Source organism: Spea bombifrons, chromosome 2 (assembly GCF_027358695.1).
Source record: "Spea bombifrons isolate aSpeBom1 chromosome 2, aSpeBom1.2.pri, whole genome shotgun sequence".
NCBI lineage: Eukaryota > Metazoa > Chordata > Amphibia > Anura > Pelobatidae > Spea > Spea bombifrons.
In genome coordinates, this window is record NC_071088.1 from 9,666,400 (window position 1) to 9,690,261 (window position 23,862).

General features: G+C 44.4%; 1 protein-coding gene across 2 annotated transcripts in view; it reads left to right on the forward strand.

The window, feature by feature from the left end:
- Positions 1-254: 254 nt before the first annotated feature.
- The window catches only part of TIAM1 (TIAM Rac1 associated GEF 1), a 72,629-nt gene continuing 49,021 nt past the window's right edge, over positions 255-23,862 (forward strand). The window contains exon 1 of one of the 2 annotated variants that reach the window (XM_053456732.1): positions 255-293. The gene's annotated coding sequence lies outside the window, so the exon portion shown is untranslated. Of the gene's footprint in view, positions 294-12,794; positions 12,918-23,862 lie in introns of those variants that run through there. The other variant, XM_053456733.1, reaches the window with a different exon arrangement.

The window sequence follows — 23,862 nt, forward strand, 5'->3', positions numbered from 1 at the left end:
GAGGGGAAAGATAATCCACAGCTTCCTACCTATTATTGTATGATTTATACGACCTCCTATTTTATCCGAATGGAGGCAGAGAGGCCAACCAGACCTCTACAAGCTGACGGTCTCCAGTATGCTCAATGTTCTTTACAATGGTGGAATGAATGGAAACACTGAAGATGCTGATGTTATTTTAACTGTATTTGACTTTACAACTTTAAAAAAATATGATATAAAAGTAATAAAAAATGTCTATTTTCTTGATTACAGATCCTGTTTTGTGTGCTCTGTGTGGCTTCACCTGACTTGTAAGTACAAATTCCTTTTTTTTTTTTTTTTTTTTTTTTACCACTGCAGAAGCTCATTTGTGTCCAGAAATTACTATAAACAGCGCTGTTCCACCTGCTCTGCGGAATGTATCGCTTTTATCAGCGTTGGAAACACAATTTCTAGTTCTGTTGAATGTGCAAAACCCTTTCCAAAATTGATTATTTCATCATGAACGATGTTGCCTCGTTATTGTTTGTTGTAGTGCTTATTTGTCCTGTGATGCAAAAACAAAGCGCAAAACTGAAAAAGGAAATGCCGAAGAGTTTCTATGGTCTTATTAAATGTTTTATAGAAAAAGAATAAAACACTTTTTTGTTGCTTTGACATGCTAAAGAGCCCAATAAAGCGAAGCAGCGCATTTAAGTAGATTCTGTTTATCGCAGTTTATTTTGAATTTACGAGAAGAGAAAAATACTAGGAACCTTCTTGTTTTGTGAAATATTCTAAAAATAGTACGTTTTGCGTACATTGCAGCAAAGTGATTGAAGCTGTCCATTGTGTTTGTGTCGTGTGGCTCGGGTTCAAGCTTACTCGGCCCCCGAAGCTAATTTCTTCTTCCCGGTCAGGATTTGATCATTAAAATGACGTAGTAGTGTCTTTAATTATGACATCATACTCGGCACCTTGGAATATTTTTAGACTTTCCCCAATTACGTTGAGCGATGCTCGTAGGTGGATGAACGTTACGCTGGGCGTTGGGTCCGGTGGGGCTGTTGTACTTTCTCGAGTGCTCCCGATTTACGTGACAAGCGACATTTCCCCAACATCTTTCGATGAAGTTTTAGTGTAATAGAATTCTAACAAATGTATTTTAAATGCCAATCTGAATACGATACAGAAACATTAGGCGTGGAGTAAATCTGATCTTCCCCGCTACTTTTATTAAAAAAAAAATTTTAATGTTCAGTTTTTTTGGGGTTTTTTTTTGTCACCCACCTCCTTCTGCTTTTAGAAATAATTGAAAAATCTAATTACATTTGCTTCGCAGATTTAAAGACCTTACGGATTTAATAGACCGTATTAACCGGCGTCTTGCTTTTACCTAAAATTCACATCCAACTACAATCCGTTTAAATAACTCTTGTTAAAGTAATAATAGGAAAGTCTGATACAGCAGAGAAGGCGCCGTAAAGTTTAGCCGTCCTGCACGGTTCCTTGAAGACTTCTTTTCGCTTCCAATAAGTAACTTTTGCCTTTATAGCTGTTGGCGTTTAATCTAAGATATGAAGTCACGCTGGTTTGCCTGCTGCAGGCAGAGGTAGGCGATATGACCCGGAAATGTTATGTTGCGGGAAAAAGCCCCTCTTTAGTTAAAAGGAGTGAGAATGGGGTACTCCAACGGCACACAATAACTCAATGCGGGGTCGTGCAGAGAATACAGCAGTTAATGTTCCTTGCGCATGTACAATTATGTTCTTTATTTACGTGCAAACAATGTAAACACGCCTGGCGTTTCACGGCGTGCAGTTTTGCATTCCTGTTATGTTTTTGTTGCTAAAAGAAATAGGTGAAGAATAAATGTATTCAGAATTTCCTCGTTCTTTTTCCTTTATAAGATAAAGGAACAGCTCGTTTCTTTCTTTTTTTTTTTTTTCCTCGTTTATACAGATTTTAGGGTAATTTATAACAAATGCCCCCTGTGAATTTCCTGCACAGCAGGTCTGACTTAAAGTTGTTCAGTAAGGCATTAAATGAACGGTTTACGGGATCTTTCCACCATTTATCAGGTGGTCGCGGTCCCCGCTTTAATTTTCAGTGCCGCTGGAGCAGAGAAGAGGAAATCAGGAAAAGGAGAAGGAAACTCCTTAAAAAAAACACTTTAGGGCTGCATTTGAGTATCTGTTTTTTTCTTAAGACCTGTCTTTCCGAACATGGAATGTAAAGATGTTGGCGATAGTGTTGTTTTTGTGATATAAAATTAGATTTGAATTGTTGCGTTACATATAAAGTCTTTCTACCTTTTTTTTTTTTTTTTTTGGACCAATGTTGTAAAAAAAAAAAAAAGTAAAATCAGATAAGTTTTGGGACTTCAGACAGAAGCCATGACTGTTACCGCTTTGTACCCGCCTGCCTTTCCTTCAGCCCTAATCCCGCATTTTGCTTCAGTTTACAGAGTTGTGTATGAAGTTTAAAACAAATGCAATATCTTCTTCTGTAGTTACCGTATTTGCTCGATTATAAGACGAGGTTTTTTCCAGAGCAAATGCTCGTCTTATAATCAGGGTCGTCTTATAATCAGACCTCAAATAGGTCTGATTATGAGACTAAGATCCAGATCCCCCGCAGCGATGCAGAGGACCTGGATCCTCCTGTGTTAACCCCCCCGCCCCCCCAACTTACCGGTGCTTCTGAGTCCCCGGTGCTTAGTCCGGGCTGCTTGTAGAGCGCTACACGATACAATCGCGTAGAGCTCTACACGCTTCCCGGACTAAGCACTGGGGACCCAGATGCAGGGGACCTGGATCCTCCTGTGTTAACCCCCGACCCAACTTACCGGTGCATCTGAGTCCCCGGTGCTTAGTCCGGGCTGCGTGTAGAGCTCTACGCGATACAATCGCGTAGAGCTCTACACGATACAATCGCGTAGAGCTCTACACGATACAATCGCGTAGAGCTCTACACGCTGCCCGGACTAAGCACTGGGGACTCAGAAGCACCGGTAAATTGGAGGGGGGCATAACACTGGAGGATGCAGGGGACCTGCATCCTCCTGTGTTATGCCCCCTCCAACTTACCGGTGCTTCTGAGTCCCCGGTGCTTAGTCCGGGCAGCGTGTAGAGCTCTACGCGATTCGCGTGGAGCTCTACATGCTGCCCGGACTAAGCACCTGGGGCAAAGATGCAGGGGACCTGGACCCTCCTGTGTTATGCACCCCCCCCAACTCAGAAGCACCGGTAAGTTTGGAGGAGGGAGGGGGAGTGTTAAATGGGGGGTGTAAGGCATTTCTGGAGGCAGAGTGCTCTGTGAAATGCCTTTTAACCCCTTTAATGCCACTCTGCCTCCTGAAATGCCTTAAACCTCCCTATATGCCACTCTTCCCCATAATATGCCTTTTAACCCTCTAAGTGCCAGAGTGGCATATAGGGTTAAAAGGCATATCATGGGGCACAGTGGCATATAGGGTTAAAAGGCATATTATGGGGCACTGTGGCATTTAGAGGGTTAAAAGGCATATCATGGGGCACAGTGGCATATAGGGGGTATAAGGCACTTCTGGGGCAGATGTGCATAACTGGGGGGCAGGTTGGAAAATAGAAGGAAATAAAACCAAAATATTTTTCTCAAGCATAGCTTTTATTAAAAAAAGTGTTTAAATGAATTAACATTTACCGGTAAAACTTTTTTCCTATAGGGTCGTCTTATATTCAGGCTTTTTCTTTTTTTCCTAAATTAATATTAAGATTTGGGGGGTCGTCTTATAATCAGGGTCGTCTTATAATCGAGCAAATACGGTACTTTTCAGCAGCTGGAAAGTCCTGGAATAGTTTGAGGAATTGGAAAAAAAAACTCTGAACACAAACGGGATACAACAAAACCGGTAGTTTCATCAAGTTCCTCGCGGTCGTACCTGGGAACCCTCAGGGTTTTTACGCCAATCCCAAGGGGCAAAATCTCAGGGTCTGATTCATTCATACGCTACACTGATCTGATGCCATCTAAGAATTCTCGTCAACTCTTGAGAATGTTATGGTCGACATCCCCCTTAGAATAATTGTTACTGAATTCCGGGTCGGCTCCCGGCTACGTGTTTATACGTATCATTGCGGATCGGTTCTTGGAAAAGACTCCTTTTCCGCAGCTCCTCTTCTGATCTTGCATCTTCTCGTTCTGATGTCTTCTTTCATCGCCATTGTCCTCTTTTCAAAAAGGTGAACCTTCCTGGACCATCGCCTCCCCCTTTGCGGAGGTGCGCCGTGAGGCCTAAATCACGGAAACAAGGACCAAGAAAGAAGACACTGAAAACCAGATAAAGACAGAAGAACCAGAAGATGCAAGAGCAGAAGTAGAGCTGCGGGAAAGGAGACGGGGCACAGAAACGCTTGGCGGAGAAAGTAGGGAGACATTAGCAGAGAACGCAGGAGAGCGGGTTTCAGTGTTCTAAAGAAAACAAGCAACTATGGAAGCTGCAGCAATGGGTGTCCCTCTCCTCTGTGACCTGCCAATTCTCCACTGATTGGCTGCTTGAAGTAAGAGTGTCACATCCGGGAGATGTTCGGCTGGACGCATCTCCTGTAAGGAATATGGCTGGCGGTATTATTTTCAGGATATTTGAAGTTAAAATCCCTGGTGTGACGCGCTGTTCTCTTTGGGCAGTAACGCAGACAGGAATGTTTTGTTAGTGGTCATGGAAATACCTGGGAACTTCTGGGCTCCGGCTACTTGCGGGACGTGGCCAGGACTGCTCACTGTCCTGAGTGGGTGGTCCCGTTTCCCCTTAAATGGCGGTGTTCCTGCTGACGGCAGCGGGTAACACCCCTATTTAAAAGGGAAATGGGCGGGGAGCGGGGCGTGTCTAGTCCCCCTTCTGTAACCCGGAGCATTCCTGTCTTGAACCGGAGAAGGGATGCTTCACCCACAAATATCTGGGTCAAACCCGTAGAGTTCCCAGGTATGGTCAGGGAGCATGTAGTCGAAAAGGCTGTAGGAAGCGGAGACGGGTTGCATCATCACCATCCTGATAGAGCCACAAGAACAACACCCAGAATCTTAATCTTATTTGTCTGCAAGTTGTGCACAAAAACAAACTATGTGAATTTGATTAAAGCCGATGTGGAAAAAAATGCTGTGGGTTGGGTGTGAGAAAATGTGCCTTCGAATTTAACTTAATTATTGTCCAAAAGCACAATGCCGTTGCAGACGGATGAGTAAGTCTGATTCAGTCCTGGGATATTTCATCACAAAGCTCTGTTATCCCTGTTAGCAAATAGTAATACCCCGTTCACTTGTGTAGATTTCGGGAAACTTTTTTTTTGTTTATCTGAAATACTGGAACTTGCGTTTTATTGTTTGGAATGTATGTGCATTTCATATTTTTTTTTCTTTAATATATTTTGCTAAATATATATTTTTCTAAAGAGGGCCGCCGACACTTTCCAATATCCATATATCTTATAGTGTGGTGATTTATTTATAAAGATGTTTAGTACGTATTTAAATTCTATGGAGATTTTTTTTTTTTAAATATACGGTTCTAGGCAATAATAAACAATGTCGATGTTTACAGATTTACAGTAAATATAAAATATATAAGTATTTAAAACCCACCAAATGTTTATACCACGGGCAGCAGCTTCTCAGGATCTGCGTGATTATAAATACCTGTTACAGTATCCCTCCTGTCTCGTTAAGTTCCTGATCGTTGTTAATTGGTTCAGGCAGCCTTTGGAATGGGTGGGGGTGAAGAGAAGCAATATATATGTAATACAAACCCAACCTATATATTTGTTCCGTGGACGCAACCATCTTACTTTCTTGTTCTCCATACTTGGATGATGATTCTTCCCCGTTACTTTCTCCGATTAAGTTGCTGCTGGCTTGTGATAGGGGTCGGTTCTTCCTGCCTTTGTAAGGGGCATTAGAGGTAATATTGGGAAGTTACCTGAAGCTAATTTTGCCACCTTTGGCCAAACGTCTCGGATTCAAGGTAAGAGTCCATTTTTAATGAGGTACAGGGTGTAGGTAGTCCTAAAAGTCTGAAAAGTGATGAGCTAAGCAGCTATAGTAACCAGTTGCCACTGGAACACAGGAGTGATGGGAGTGACAAAGGCCATTGGAACACAGGAGTGATGGGAGTGATAAAGGGCCATTGGAACAAAGGAGTGATGGGAGTGATAAAGGGCCATTGGAACAAAGGAGTGATGGCAGTGATTATAGGGGCTCTGTACGCCTATGAGGAGATTTAAAGTATTTGAATCCATGTTTCTGATCCATTTCATGCCATTTTAATGGATATAATTTGCTTTTCCTCCAAAAACAAGGACATTTCTAACTTTTTGATCGTTGGTGTAAATAAAGGTAATGTAATTATACGGTACGAGTCGGATAGGCTAATGGTGAATAGATAGAAAGCTCAAATGCTGAGCGAGGAGTGAACGTTCGGGCCGCACGCGTGATCAAGGCTGCCCTCTACCTAATGACAAAGTTGGCTTTTGGCTCAAGCCGCGTGTCGCGGATCGGATGGCGCGACGCTACAACCTGAAGTACGTAATAGGTTAAACTGTTAGAGAAGTGGAAAATCTAAGTGGTGATATCCCGAAATAGCCACACTGCTCCGATACAAAAAAGAGCACACTTTGTTCTGCTATTTTACACAAAAACAAGAACAATCTTGTGGTTGCTAGGTAACCGGCGGGATTAGATGATCCAGTTTCAGAGGTAGCGAAGCTGGTGGGATATCGCCACCCAGTATATCAACAGGCGTCAAAAGCGTGCGTTAGTACGTTATTTCTCCTTTATTGGTGCAATTAATACATTAGAAACGCAGAAACGGCACCTGGTGGTTTCTTATACACATCCGTTATTTGCCCCTTAGAGGGTATCATTTCCTTGTTCACGTGCGTATATCTTCTGGTCCTGGCTGCTGTAGTTTGGCAGGTAAACGCTCTTCATTGCTTCTACTTCTGGCACCAGCGGGAAGCTATTAGGTACCCCGTGCGCTCGACTGATTCCCAACTAATGTCCCTCCCCAGAGGACCCGTGCAGTATATATCCGATGGGGTACTTATCCCAACCCACGGGGTACAGCTATTTGGAAGTAAAAGCACACGAGAGGCTATGACAACTTTTATAGAGTTGCCTTTTAAGTAGAGCAAAAAACCAGCGGTCTTATTATTGCTTCTATATACTTTACTGTACTAACTGATTTAATAGCAATCCCATCCCAGGTAAAGTGGACGGTGATGGGGGGGGGGGATGGGTTGAGGTCTGGGTCGCCTCTCTGTTTAGGTGGCAATCTGCTATATAAATGATTCTAGTAATGCACTTTTTTGTTCCTCTGTGATTTTAAAGTCAGTAGGTAGTGTTTTAGTCTAATAGTCTGTGTAATCAAACAATAAGATGAAACCTGCGATGATTGTCATTCGCATTGTGCGGCTGTTTTTTGTGTTGTGAATATCGAGATCTGTTTAGTGTAAACCTAGAGAAACTGCAATATTTTGGAGAAAGCGGCTTCTGCTGTGTGGTTTTTGTTCTTTTCTGACACGGGCTGTGGCATGTGACCGGACCGTGTTCCAGAACATATTTTTAGCCAGAAGGTTACATTGTATGTTCTTTTGTGAAAGGTCACAATTGCTGCAGCGGACTCCGGGGGTCCGCCATGTGTCATAGCGACGTGAACCAATTTAATGCGTTATTATATAAATCAAATATATTTTCCATACAGTGTGAAAGCAAATCGGTGGCATGTGCTATTACAAGAAGACTCTGACTCTAAAAGGGGTTTGAAACCATCATGCTGTGTACGAGATTCATTACTTTTAATAGATTATAAAAGCCTTAAATTATGAACTAATATATAATTAAATCAGATTAATGCATAGGGTGGCCACATCGGCCTCTTTTTCAGAGATACATGGAAAGGTTTTGTGTTTGTGGTTAAACCTTAAAGGGACTCTGGACTTTATATGGACCTTAAAGCATATGATAGCTAAGTGGTCCTTTTAGATTCTCATGTGGATCTGCACGGGATCGGCGTATGGCTCCTGAATCTAAGACGAGACCAATGAACAGGGCCTGGTCTCACATCAGGGAAAACGGGCGACTAGATGGACCGAATGGGTCTGATCTGCCACACAATGCGATCCCCGCAATATTCAGTGTGTAATATATATATATATATATTTTTTTTTTTTGGGGGGGGGTTATCATGACCGTGTTAGGTCTGGTTATGAGTTGCTGCAGAGACAGTGGCGTGTTGATGTACACGCTGGCAGGGATGTGACACGCAGCATGTCCACGCCTGTCCCTGTACTTCTTCCTTTCTGAGAAAGACAATGACGCTCGTGGAATGCGCTCCGTGATTAATTCTCGCCCTGCTCGCCCGGTTAATTCCCGGAGCCGCGGCGTTTGCTGCTTGCTGTCTCTGCTGTGTCTGTCGCTGATGTCGTGGAGGAGTTCTGGGGCTAACGAGCCAATTCGAAGAGCCACTCATCAGGGCATCTTAGTATTGATTTCAATTGGGGGGGGTGAAACTGCGCCCTCTGCTGGGGATTGTGAGACACGGCGTCTGCAGGAACACTGAACCCCGTTGGGTGCAAAGATCGTTTCTCTTAGATACACGGATCAAAAAATCAGGAGCAACAAAGTGATAGAAGTAGAATAGACTCTGATGGTGCTTTTTATTATTAACCCCTTAAGGACAATGGGCGGTCCCTAAACCCATTGAAAACAATGCATTTTGAGCCCGTACATGTACGGGCTTTGTCATTAAGGGGTTAAATATATGATTTTATTTATAGAGCACCAACGATTTACGCGGATCCTCTGACTTTATTTGAAAGGTAAAGTGGGGGCCCGGCTTGCAAGCTTACAATCGGAGTGATTTTTTAAAAAGTTTTTTTAGTTTTGTTTTGTATATAATCTATAATATATTATTCTTCCGAGATTCATTGTGGTTATTGCTCCAAAATGAGAATTTCCAGCGAATGCCTTCGGAGTTTTAGTTTTAATAACATTTTAATAACACAGCATAGAACTGGATTGAGGAAGGCCGGGGAGGTGAGAATTGGAACAAACGGACCCCCCAGGAGGCACACGTGTTCTGCACGCTGTTATACGGAGCAGGACATGATCCCGCTTACTGGCCGCGTGGAAATGTCACACCTCAAAGAGGAACGCTACAGAAAGTGAGCTTATTAGCGTATCGATCGCCGCGGTGATGGGTGGAAATTATTCACCTGACGGGAACTTTAATTGTGTAATGTGGTTTTTTTTCCCCATGTGGACTCGGCTGGAGGGTTCAAGGTCGTTGCTTTTGTACATTTTTTGCAATGATCCAAAATTCATGATCGTCGGCTGCATTAATTTTACTTTTATCATCCCTGTGGATGTTTATCAGTAAATTCAGGAGCCATATGCCAATCCCATGCATGTTTACATTCCCTCACTGTATTAGCCTCTACCACTTCAGCAGGAAGGCTGTTCCACTTAGCTACCACCCTCCCAGCACAGTAAACTTGCTGCTATGATGAAGGTGCAACCCACTGGGATGACTTCTGCAAGAAGGGCCTGCGTAATGTGGGGTTAAATTGTAGCATTAGTCTCATGGCCTCATGCAGTGCTTACTAGGACCATTCTTACAGGAGAGGAGGTCTGGGGTTGGTCCTTGTACGGCTTATGCAGTTAATTTAATGCTTCAACTCACTGCAACCCATGGTTTAGTAGATAGATCCCTATATTGGCTCTGAAGTTCTTGATGTGACTTTAACCCTTTAGAAGCCCCATCCTTGGGTGTTTCATACATCACCCAGCAGATAAAGCTCCCACCAAGAGTCCGGTTACATACCACCGAAGTGATGTCATAAATATATTAGTGCTGCTGGGAGGTGGTAGTGGAATTAAGCGCCCCCTGCTGGATGGTTGTTGGAACAGCCATTGAGGTCTCACATGCCAAAGGCCAGTCCTGGTTTATTTATCTCAGAAATGGGGTGAGCCGTGTTCGCCGTTATCCCATCTGGTGAGACGTTATTGAGCGTAGCAGCCACATGAGGCGATTGTACCCCGCGGTTCACCGGCAGCTGCGTGTTTGCTTGCAGTTAATGACCCAGGACATGGCTGTAGCGTACATCTCGGGGAAAGTAAACTGGCAAATGGCAGATAAGACACTTGGTAAATAAATCTGCGTTGTCCTTATCTCAGGGCAATTACCTGCTTCAGAACGTGGCCCCTGTAAAGCGCCTGACAGAACGCGCCGTGCGGAGGAAATCGTTAAGAATCCAGGAAGCCTTTATTTGCCCGCTGAGTTTAGAAATGCGGAGGGGCAGTTACCTTTCTCGGTTCATTGTTGGTTTTGCCGTAACCCCGTATTCAGGTTTTGCCCCGCGCTGCACCCCTTCTGTGGAAATCCCTTCCCCGTCCCGTCAGACTTTCTACCTCGTACACGACTTTCAAAAGTGTACAACCCTTCCTCCTAACACTCTCAGCCATCATCCACTTCAAGCCAACTGAACGACCAACAACCTCAACTGATCATGCGGACCCGATCAGCTCATCCCATCCAAGCTGTTCTCTACTACGGTTTCACTTCCCCCTCCCTCAACCACAGATTAGATTGTAAGCTCACAAGGGCAGGGCCCTCTTCTTGTTTTGCGCCAGTTTGTTGTTGTTGTGATTTAAAATGATTCCACAGGCTGTAACAGCGCTACGGGTTAACCCGGGTTATATAATGTCCCAGGCCTGGCATACACACTTTCACTAAAAAGGGAATGCATAGAAAGCACAAGCAAGGAGCACAGAAAGGATCTCTTATGATGTATGCGCCAATCCTGCTAAATGTAATCAGCCTAACGGTATTATGCAACACTTCAATTAACACACAAATAAAGCCCCAAATCTCTAAATCCGAGCAGCACAATTGCCCCATCCCCCCAGCCACAGCCCTCCCTTGTCAATGAATTTCCTGTTCTAATATCCCCCCCCTTCATAACCAGTCCGGCTGGGGAGGGAAAGTAACAGTGCAGAGTAGTTTAAAAGCGATGTTCCAATCACTGGAAACATTACTTATTCCCTCCATCATAGCAATTAATTACTTTCTAACCTTATTGGGTTTCTAATAAATGTATATTTAAACTGCCGACAATTCTGCAAACACCTCATTAACATTATTTCCCAGCTGTTCATGTGATGTACATGTCATAATGCTCACAGTATATACAATACCGTTCAAACGTTTGGGGTCACTTCACTGTTTTCATGGAAAACCAGGACATTTCTGGCTGTGATATAATTTGCAAAAGGGTTTTCTAACCATCAATTATCCTTTTAAGCTTAAACTTGGATCAGCGACCACGACGTGCCATTGGAACACAGGAGTGATGGGAGTGATAAAGGGCCATTGGAACACAGGAGTGATGGGAGTGATAAAGGGCCATTGGAACACAGGAGTGATGGGAGTGATAAAGCGCCATTGGAACACAGGAGTGATGGGAGTGATAAAGGGCCAATGGAACACAGGAGTGATGGGAGTGATAAAGGGCCGTTGGAACACAGGAGTGATGGGAGTGATAAAGGGCCAATGGAACACAGGAGTGATGGGAGTGATAAAGAGCCATTGGAACACAGGAGTGATGGGAGTGATAAAGGGCCAATGGAACACAGGAGTGATGGGAGTGATAAAGGGCCGTTGGAACACAGGAGTGATGGGAGTGATAAAGGGCCGTTGGAACACAGGAGTGATGGGAGTGATAAAGGGCCGTTGGAACACAGGAGTGATGGGAGTGATAAAGGGCCTCTGTACAGCTATGAAGAGATTCCATAAAAAAATCATCCCTGTCTGCGCTGGATTTCTGATCCATTTCATGCTATTTTAATGCACACAATTTGCTTTTGTTTCACACACAAATTCCTAAGTGACCCCACACTGTACATATATAATTTTTGGGTGGATCTTTTCGCCCGGCTCTACGGCTTATTTCATGTAAGAAGCTATTGTAGAATTGGGGTGGGGGGAGTGACTGATCTATCTTGGGTTCATCTCGTAAAACAGCATAAACTTCAGAACTTGTTTTTTTACAATGTTAAGGTTAACGGCGTCTCCATAAACCCCTTATTGTCACAATTATCCCGTGCTTGTGGATGTAAGAGAGCTGAGGTCCTGGCTTGAGCCCTGATAATCCATGAGACGCAGCTCAGCGGCGATGATAAAAACCCCTGTAGGTGATTACTTCACTTTTCCGAGTGTTTATTTGATTGTATGTATAATGGAGTAGCCGTCCCGTTCAGCGGATCGCCGCCACATTCCATGGGCAGTCACGTTAAAGAGCGGACTCTTAGGCTAATGCGAGAAACTGAAAGTGGCAAACAGACCCCAGACAGACAACAGCGACCGATCCAGAGCCAAGGACGGAGATTCCTAACCCCATTAATTTTTGTTGTTGTTGCGACTCTGAAACCTGCATATAATATGCTATATAATATCATTTAAAAGCCACAGTAACAAAATATTTTATACCCACATATTAGTATTAGTAGTATTAGCATTAGTATTATTATGTGTAGTATTTTGTTTTATTTGTTTATTTTTTAGTACCTGGGCTGCTTTTTAAAATACAAATTAGTGACAAGTAGCTGAGGCATCCACAGGCAATTAGATCAAGTCGGTGGGAGGTCAACGCTATGAAAATAGGAAGCCCCCGGTTCACGCAAGCCTGGCTGTCCTGTGCGGGGCTAAAAACCAAAAGGAGAGTTAAACAGATAAAGGGAAAAAAAGAGAGGGGGGGGGACTGGGGGAAGCGCGTCGCTCGGTCTCATCTTCACACGAAACTTACTGATCCACCCACAGCCCCGCCAGCCAAGAAGCCTTGTGAGTTGTGAAAGGTTCTTCATTTGTGTGAAGAGTGCGTGGAAGTGAGGATCGGGAGAGCGTGCCGCGCAGGTCCAAACAATGGGTGAGCTTCCCTGTGTTGTCACGGTTTCTTTTTTTAAGTGCTGGTTTGTAAGAAGGCATTATTTTCCTCGGTAGGGGCAGATCCTTTTGTTTTTTTGTAGTTAGTTACCTGTCTGCGGTTAGGCTGTTTATTTGTTGTTTCCTTTTCCCCATAAACTACAGAAAAAAAGTTTCATTCCGCTCGTTATTTTCAGCCGATTCAATATTTTAAATATTGTTTCTCCCTTTTTATTTTTGCCTCGCGTGATATAATGTACGTTGTATTCACATATATCTTTATAGCTGGGGTTTAAAGGGATGAATCGATACAAAGTTTCTTAGTGCCGATCAGACGCTTAAAGTGTTAAAAGACGTTTGAATTATTACTGTTGGGTTAAATATCCCTGTAAATCAGATCCAGCTTCTATTATTTCAGTTATTGGAGGTCTTCATGATCCGCCAGTTATTCTTTAGGTGGTGATGTATTAACCCTGTGTGTGCTGCCGAATTGTTGAATGGCTTTGCGATGGTTATTGTTTAAACCACTAAAGTTCTATTGAGGTTTTAGAATACTTTGTGGGGATATAACTAGTTTCCTAATGAAAGGCTAGACGTGGGCAGGATACCTGTTAGCACGTCGTTTTATGTGAATAAATTGGACGCAGCGTTGGGTATCTGTGAATAAATTGCTTTGTATTGTCTGTTTTTTTGTAACGCTCTAAAAGACGAGGGGACTTCTAGAGTCCGCCTGCTCTGTAGAAATCATTCGGCACGTTTTAGAGATATTGGTGAACGCAGATCTCCGGGGAGGACCTCCATGCGCTCGCTGCTGCTGCTGCTTTAGGGTATTCGGTGTCCCTTGTAGTGTTCTTTTGGTGTTTCCTCCCCCACCCTTCGCTCCGTCCATGGCGAGCATCATCTGTTTTCCTCCTGACATCCAAAAATCTGGTTTGGATGCTGGAGGAAGTGTGTTGGCCTTCTGTTTGACGGCGTAACCTGGTGTTGAAGTTTAGTAACTCCATTAATATGAAAAAGATGCAACATGCTGCGCAGGTCCGAGTAACCCGTATTTTCTGTATAGTCCAATTTTTTTTTTCTCTGAGCCGATTGCACCGATCACGTGCCTTACGGGAATGCGGGGTCTCACCCTAACCCCGGCACTTAAAGGGCTGAATTTGTTGATGAGCAGACCTAGGGTCTCCAGACAGGGCCGGTGCTCCCCTTAGTCTGTAGGGGATGCTTTTGGTTGGGGTTCCTCTGTTTGAATGGCTGTGATGGAAGGCGTACACACAGACTTTAACTGCTTCGTGTGCATGCAAACAACGTGTCATGCCAATGTGAACATGGAAAGGTGAGACGAGTTAAAGCAACTGTTCGCCGTGCCATGTCTGCCCTTGTGAGATAACACAGCAATTTATCACCAAAGCCTCTCAATCAAAAGGCGATACTCAGACTGTATCAACCAGGATCAATGCTATCTTTAAACGCAAAGAATAGGATTCTCCCCCCCGGACGGGACATTCCGCATAACGAGGCTGCTTTCCGCTGCTCTGGAAACCAGACGAACAATACACGCTTCACGATCGCTCGGCTGTCTCCTCTGATGATGTCCTGACCTTCAAGGATGTGTGAAGAGCCTCAGATAGGGGATCGGGCTGAGGTTATGGGAGAATGACATGTTTGGACAATGCCAGGCAACGCCGTTTGATCATAGGAGAAACGATTTGCTCGGTCATATCTCGGGGGAGAGTCATTTCAGATAGCGTTTCATTATTAAATGCTTTGGGCTGCCAACCATGTTAACGTTCCGAGAGACGGACGTATGACGGATGCCGTGTTAAGCCCCAACATATGAAACGTAATCCGTGCTGTGGAATGTGCAGCAGGATGCCTTTGTCCTCTGGCAATCAAAGAGTTAAAAAAAAACCCCCTTATATTATGGCAAGAAGGAGTGTTCAGTGGAAAGTTTAACTCCTGCATGTCTGTTCTGTACCAAAAATTGTTTTTGAAAATTTTTTACAAAAATTATTTTGGCTGCCAGAGGAATTGTGCAACTGTATCGGCCAGCGAGGGGTTAAAAAAAAACAGACCAGACCGTGAGGTTTTCAAGAATATTCTTGTAAGCGAGCAGCAAACATGACTAATACGTCACATATGTAGGCATTAGATGTCATTGTTGCAGGAAACACTCAGCTGGCGTTTAAGGAGCTCACAAGTTCACGTAAAATATAAAGATTTTGTTGCTGTCATGAAACAGGATTTACCTTTTTTTTTTTTTTTTTTTTTTTTTAGGCGGGGGGGTGGTCGCTGAATAGTTCGGTCTTCTTCATGCATGTGAACGTACCCGGAAAGCTTTGTTGTGCGTTGTTTGTATGTATTTAACATGCAGATATAACCTCCTTTTACCTGGAGGCCAAGGAGTAGCTAACTAGGTGCATTAATAGGACGTTAATTCTGACATGGAGACAGTTCCTACTTTTTTTTACGAGTTTTAAAGTGTGTATATGTTTTCTGCCCGCAATCGCTTGGAAAGAAATTAGATACTTGCAGAAACCCCCCAAACTGTGCATTTAACGAGGTGGCGTTAAATCTGAGTGCCGGGAAGCGAGAAGTCATTCCGGGGGCCATGAGCCGAGCAGCCAGCTGTCTCTCGGAGTATCGCTTTCTAGTCTCCACTTGTGTCGGTGTTATCAGTGGTTCTGACCTGTGTCAGCGTGGAGTAAGCGATGGAATTTATGGATATGCTTCCGGCCCACGTATGAGAGAACACCTGAGAGGATCACTTTGTTCCTTCAAGCGGTGTCTGTGCCCGAGGAGCTCTTCAGAGAAGTCTTGGTGGGAAACATAGCTACTCGATGCGAGATTACGAGGCCGTACATGACTTTCTTTTATCGTTAGCGAGCAGTAATGGTACATTGAACACAATGATCATGTTTATTTCCTCGTTAAGCAGTGGAAATAATTGTATGACCTTCAGACTACGTGTTCTTGATGGATTCTATGGTCCAAGTGCGGGATCACAAGGGGTTAATTATTAAGTCCGGTATCGGTGATGTGAATTAATGTAATATAAGGGAGATTGTTTGCTGATGAGAGAACTTTACTTTAAGGAACCAACGTTTCTTAAAGCCGAAGACGGATTGTTCTTCAGAATCCTGTAGTCTCTGTATATTACTTTAAAGTTCTGGATCCCACTTACAATGAATCCATTTGTGGCCGGGCCATCCCCTGCTGGGCTAATTAGTCACATCTATGTCCATGTGAGCTTTCTGAATACATGTTCCTTATCCCCGAAGCTCCCCACAACAAATGAGACACATTTTTGTGTTTGTCAATCGTCGGGAGCCGTAGAAACCCCAACACAACACGTCAGAGAGTCTTTAGTGATTCTGGGTATTCTGGAAAAACTAGATGTGACTCACGTGAGATCTCACCTGAAAATGTTCCCAAACGACAGCGGAATATTTAAGCTAAACGCTCGTGACCCTCTGCTTTATCAGACCCCGTTTACTAATCATCTTTACCAAGTTAATATCCCGCTTCGGGGCACCAAACCTATAGCATATTTCTCCCTCTTGATTGACTGAAGACAGGTGAAGGGAAGCCCTGGTGCCGGTTCTTGGGCAGGTATAGACAGCCCTGCCTTATAGCATCTTAACAAACCCTGTGAGCAGGCAGGCAGGCGGTATCGGCAGCCTCGTACATGCCGGCACACGCATGGTGCGTGACCTCCGGTGTCTGAGCCCTCGGTGCTCACGAAAGCCATTGATCGACACTCCCGCTCTGCATTCAGAAATACAAAAGCCCTTTGGTTATCCGACATAATACTGAGCCGGATACGTCGGCGCGGCGAGGAAAAAGAAAATAATACACTTAGTTATAAACAAAAGTCTCCCGTTTAGGTTCTTAAACCATTTTTTTCCTGGATTAGCAGCTGGAAGAATATTGTATACAGTATTGGCTTTCAATTGTTGTTGAATTGTTTAGACTTCTAATGTTCTTAAGGCGTTGGAGGGTTACTTTCCCTGTAACTGGTTCCCATACACAACGGATTTATACGTAACCGCGGTGATTAAAGGAGAATATACCCCGTCCCGTTTCCCGATAGTTTAAGACATGTCGTTACCGATTTCCTCAGGTAAAGTAATCCCTTTCTGGGCTTCTATGTTTATCTTCTGTGGGTTTGCAGAATTTATTTTCCCCAAAGTGGTTACCGCAACCCTTTAGGCGACCCAGATCTTCCTAATGGCCTTAAATCTTTTCAGAGTCAGAGGAAGGGCCGCACCTTGCTGAGAAATGTGAGTGTCGGGCCTCTGGCAACCAAATTGTTAGGGGACCTTGAATACATCCCATTAAGATGCCTCATTCTTCCAGTTTAACCATATAATGGTTTATGCCTTAGGCCTGAGACTCCGGTATCCCAGGCAGCGTCCTGAATAAAGAATGCGTGTTGAAGCGTAAGTGTAAGTACTTTCATATCCATTCACCAGGGAGAAATACCTTTAGGAGAAGCTGCAGTAGAACACTTCCACCAAGGTCTCCTTAAAGAAGCCAGTCAGTGGCAGGAGATACAATCGGCGGGCCGAACACATCTCATGCAAGCCAAATAGCTGTTGGGTGGGGAGAAGGGCCACTCACCATGTGCAAGCGGGACCCCCTGAAAATGTAAGGGGGCCACTCAGCTGTCATATGCATTAAAGGTTCCGTGAACAGGTAAGTGAAGCACCGAACATTTCTTAGCTATTGCCGGTGTTGTGTTTTGTGTGTGGAAGCTGCCCACCTCCTATCTGCGCTAATACAGTCGGTGACATGGCGTGGGTGGAAAGAAATGTTGCTATTATGAGACGGAAACGAAACGCAAAACCGCCTCTTCTCCCTCGCAGAACGCCGGTAAACGTTTCCTAGAACCTCCGTTTTATTGTATTAGGTTTTTTTAAACACCTCTGTGCGTCCCGCGTGGATAAGGTAAGAGCTGGAGGGTTGGCTTCTCATGCGCGGGGCTCTGCTTAATATTCCTCGGTAGGTTTGTTATCGGCACAGTTACCGCTATTTTAGTTGAAGGGAAATCTGGATTTTGGGATTCTGGAATCCGTCGCCTAGTTTGCGGAATTAAACGCCGTGATGTCTCGGGGCCTGAGAAAAAACTTTTATAATGTGTAAAACTTGTGTCTGGGGCAGAAGTAGCTGCATTCATTTCATGCTACTTTGGGGGATTTTATGTTTTTAATCCATACGTATCTAGTATTTTTATGATTTTATTTGTTCCGGTTTGTTTCCTTCCTTTCTTACATCGTGGAAACTAATCCCGAGACGGGCGTCCTCCTCCAGCAGGGGACTGGTGAATCAGCCTCATAGGTCTTCATTCATGGTGGCTTTGGTCCATGTGATCTCTCCCATAAATAGGGCTTATAGGAACCTGCATGCATTTTGTTCTTTATGTTATGAGCATCATCTACCACTCTCAAAATAGACAGTTTCCACGTAATGACATCATGCCATATGTCGTATTTTTCCTGGAGCAGACACGTTTATCTTCAGCTTTATGAAGAGAGAACCGAGCGGTGTGGGTACCTATCAGACGGGTTAATACCCAACACCAGGACTATATGGGGAGTCGTACGTGAACGGAGTTTGGGTTAGTGTGAAAAAGAATCATTGTAGCAGCGTTATCACTTAGCTCAGCGACAGACAGCTGCTCGGCAGCCACGGCGGCTAATTAGAGCAGCTATTAAACTCAATCGCTTAATCGCCCATCTTCTGACGTAAAAAAAAAAGAGAGAAAAAAAAAAATATGTTGCTTGTGCAATCGTCATGTCTGGGGTCGCCATTCACACCACGATGTTAGTGCCACGCTGCAAATCGGGGTCATATTTTGGCTGTAAGGGATGCAGGTCGTGTGTCACGTGGACCTTGAAAACTATTTAATATGCCAAATATACATATAAAATAGTTTTCAAAAAGAGAAGAAAAGGTCCCAATTCCCGTTTTCTCCATATACATTATTGTGACTTTTTGGGCTGTGGAACCCCGTGATGCCCTCATACCCGGCAAACATTCTTTGAAATCCTAGAAAAGAGGGGCATCAGGGGAGGAATAAAGGATTTGGGTTAGCATACTTATGAGGCATTAATGATCAAAGTGTTTTTATTATTTATAGTTAGAGTACATTTCCATGCTTTTACGGGGAAGGTATGATTGTGTCTCTAGGAGGAGACCGGTTGCCCATTGAAACGCGCTCAGCAGTTATTTACGACCCCGTAAAGCCGCTAATTGTCTGTCGGCGGGTGGATGGATCCCTGTGAAGTCCTCCGAATAGTTGGAGAAGAGATGTGAATTTTCAGACAGGAAACAGAATGTAAAGGAGTAGGATGCCCGAGAACCAGGAGTGACAGACGAGGAAAGTTTACTTCTTACCTCAAACCCTTTTCTGTTATGTTAACGCTATTTGTTTAATGTAAACTAATGTTCAAAAGTTTGGGGTCACTTAGAATTGTCCTTGTTTTTGAAAGAAACACATTTTGTGGATTAAAATACCATGAAATCCAGCGCAGACGGGGTTAATGTTGTAAACTGCTGATTTTTAAGGGAATCTCTTCATAGGCGTACAGAGGCCCTTTATCACTCCCATCACTCCTGTGTCCCAATGGCACGTTGTGTTCACTGATCCAGGTTTAAGTTTGAAGGGCTAATGGAAAGTTAAGAAGCCCTTTTGCAAATTATATTACAGCCAAAAAAGCATTCCAACCCCCCCCCCATGAAAACAGCTCATTGACCCCTAGCTTTTGAACATTTCTTCTGGTTGACAGATAATGGCGCTTGCGATTCTGTAAGCACAAGTAGCTTGGTTTTATAAATAACCCTTCGATAATAGATAAATTCCAAGCTTAAAGGAAAAAATATTAATTCTTTTGGTATTTTTGTTCTTTTCGTGTGTTACCGTTGCGTAATTCTGAAGATCATTGTCTAGCTTGTCTAAAAATGAGTATTTTAGTTATTGTAACTCTGGGATCCGATTATCTGAATTTCACAATCATGAAACACGCAGAATAAAGAACGGTTCGGAGAATTCCGATGCGATTACACCGTTGCCTGTCTTCTGTGATTAAAATACTTCTGTTAATATCTTCCATCGGGTAGGGATGCGATACTTGTTCTTATAAACAGATCACGGTAAGGCAGCTCTGTCCGACGTGTCACGCTTGGGGCCGGGGATCAGTGACGTAGATATGGATGTGGGAATCAGGGACATTCTTGGGCTCATGCAGTTTGTGATTTTTAGCACTTTTAGTGGTTAATAAGTCCTTTCCCTGGAGGCATCGAAACATAGAATTTGATGGCAGATCAGACCCATTCCGCCATCTAGTCTGCCAATTGTTCCTGATTTAGAGACCCAAACCTTAATCGCTCGTTGATCTCGTCTTAGATTCTGGGTAGCTTTATGTCTATCCCATGCGTGTTTAAATCCTCTCACTGTATTAACCTCTACCACTTCTGATGGAAGGCTGTTCCATTTATCTACCACCCTTTCAGTTAAGTAAACTTCCTTGCATTACCTCCCTCTCCCTCCCATTATAAATGAAATGTCCCTGCTGTAGTATTTACTTTAGTAAATCTATTATATTCCTTCATTAGTCGGTTGGACCTCATCGCGTCTGTTTACAGCAGTGCAGGATATACGAGATAAGGTTTTATCTTTAGGAATGTGATCCAGCTTTAATGCAGGAATAAACGATGAGCACCGCAGACTATATGATGTAAAAGGCGTTTTAATGCAGAATCTGCAATATAGGCAGCAACAACATAATTTAGAAAAGTAGTTTAAAAAAGTGTTATTTCCCCTTTAAGAAACGCGCAGGAAGCCAGCAGTCGCCCTTTAAATGCACATTGGGCGACGCCGATCCTTGCTTTGTACAGAACAATGACCCGTCACTTCGCTCGTCTCCTTATTGCAACACACAGGGTGTCAATCACAGAGTCCTTACAGAACACCAACACCCCGGAGAGAAGGACCGCGCTGATTAACTCCAGCGTCACGCTCAGGATTGAGGTTTTACCAAATCTGCCCCTGCCATGTCGCCTTTTCTGGAACTCAGTGACCGACATGTCCCGAGGAAACGGCCCGTATGTTTCAACAGACAAAAAGGGTCAGGGAATGTAAAACGCAGGGAAGTGACAGGCGGCGGGTGTGTAGAACACGTCTTCTCACACGTGGTCTGAGTTACCATGTGACGGCCCAGCATTCAAACATTTAATGTAAGGACTTTATAGAACTTGACTTTATAGATTGAAATCCGCCTCTCCCGTCCCGCTCTGTTCCCGCGGGCAGACCACCTTAACCTCCCCATTTATAAAGCTTCTTCAGCATGTTTAATAAGGGGGGGGGTCTCTATTAAGCAAGCAGTATTTTAATATACGACATAAAGCTTATATAATATATATTATAACGCGGGTTCAGGTACATTTCTGTACATCTCGGAGAACAAAGTGTATGGGTAGGAGAAGCAGCTAACTGGTTAACCCAAACCCGTATTCTCAGCCAATATGTTAACACCCCCCCCCCCGGCGCTCTGTATGGAAGGAAGGTGGTCGCGGGGGGGGGGCACTTGGGTCAGGTCTAGGTCCATACATCTATTGATAGCACATCATATGCTAAAGCGTGGCATTGAGCAGGACTCGGTAATGTTGCGGGTCGGTGCCCGCGGCTCCGTTGCACCCGGATGAAGCCCCCTCTGCAGCGGTTGCTCGGCACCCCCGGGGAGGCGTTATTCCTGCCCTCCTATGATCAAGGAGATCCGCGGCCCGCTGTGTCTTCATCAGCAGATTTGGAGCAGCCCTTGCAGTCTTAGTCTGAAGACTGGCGTAACAGGTTGCGGGGCTGCTTGTCCCTGCAAGCCTTTCCATGGGTGTTCGGCAACACAGGTACAACGCACCGACCGGCCCTCGTTGTTAAACATGAAAGCTAAGTTTGCGCAATAAGACGGATCACAATGGCAGGCAGATCACACGTTAAGCTAGATCGGGGTGTGTGGCGGGATAAAGTAACCGGCGTCCTCCCGTGTCTTCCTCTATGCCAGCGTTTATTCAGAGGTGCTGGGACAGCGCATGCGGACCTTACTGGGATATAATGGGAGAAGCGGCAGGGAGGATCTGTAATGGGGATCTAGGCAGTGATGAGCTGAGCCCTACGTGCATGTGATGCATGGTCGGGTTGGCCTTGCATAGAGCATTGCCGGATCAGCCGGCCATAAGCATGCGCGACGCCGTGTACTTTGAGTGTACTGGTCTGTATCTGTCTTTAAAAGCAAGGGTGTTGAACGCGCACAGAATTTGTTCGATTGGATGTCTATTTTGAGCGTTGCACGCAAATTAATTCCCTGAAACGTAGGAGTTCCAGAACTGAAGCACCTGTTGATCTTGGATCGAGGCCAGGCCTGTCGCTTCGCACAAAATAAACCCATTTTCCACATTAGACTCTTGTGCGAAAAGAAAGGAAAACCGTTATTTTTCACGTTAGCGGATACTTTGTCCAGAACGTTGTCCCTGTCCGTGGGCAGAATGTCGGCCCTTTCCCTGTCTTTGTAGGGGTTTGTCTACAATATTTTAAGATATACTTGATCCAGATATCAAATGTTACCAAAAAAGTAATCTTTCCCGGTGACCTCCCCAGTAAAAATCAAGTAAGGCATGGCGGCCGCGGGCTACGAGCTCACAGAACCTCCAGTAACTTGCAGGAGACTCCATCTCTTCTCTCTCCAGCGAGATGCCTGTTAAGGTCCATGTCCTCTTCTCTCTTAGAGAACTTAAACTTTTTCCTGAGACATTACGACTCAAAGCATGCGCGCTCCTCTCTGCCCGTACAAGAGGTGATGTTTACGTTTTCAAGTATATTCTATGTTCTTCCAAAGAACGATCCTAGACGGCATCTCAGAGACTTCTTTGGAGCTGGGACGCTGGGCATGTATGTGTATCCCAATGAACGCTTTGATCCCTGCTTCAGGTTTGACGTGAAACGGTGGATCTGTCGTCAGCGTGATTCACGTAGCGCTATATAAATTACCTCCAAATGATATGGATGTCCCGGTGACTTGTTTAACTCATTACAAGCCAGAGAGGTGACTAGTGTTTAGCAAGACAATTTGCAGCACTCCTCCACAGCACTCAAAGGGTTACTAGTTATTGGGAAATATATAATGTATGTATTTCTGCTTCCTTATTTTAAGGTGAATCATTGCTTAATTATAACGTCCCCCTCCATTGCCAAATGATTGCTAGCGTAATCCTCCATTACTCACTAATAAAAGGAGCCGGTTACGATTTCCATTCGTATATACAGTTTTATAATCTAGAGACGCGTGCGGCTTCTTTATCTCTCTCTCGGTACACGGTGACCCCATGCTGCTACTGCTTGAAGATGTCTCTCCTTGAATTCAGGTGAGTTTGTTTTCAAGCTGATTGGTTAATGTATCTGCAATCCTTGTGCTGATAGGACGTGAGAACGAGAAGGAGGGGAATGAGAAAGCTTTTAAGCCTTGTTAGGTCAGCTTTGTAGTAAACACCCCGCTCATTGTATATGTGCAGCTGTCACATACGTGTGACCCTTATCATGTTGCGTGTTATGGATTGAAAGATCTGCCCGTAAAGTTTCCTTCTGCTCTACATGAGGGCACTTTCAATGCAACGGCCCTCGGGCAAAACTATCTATTAGGATCCTCCCATCGGTCTATTCTTGCGTATGTATGTATGAATATGTATGTATGACCTGCGGAGAACTATCCCACGCCTGGGGTTCAGTTAGTTCTGGTTTATGAGTTCTCATCTCACACGCATGGAAAGGGGATGGGGAAGCGGTGGTTCTCCGGTATGATGGCGGGAAGGTGATGGAGGGGATGGGGAAGCGGTGGTTCTCCGGTATGATGGCGGGAAGGTGATGGAGGGGATGGGGAAGCAGTGGTTCTCCGGTATGATGG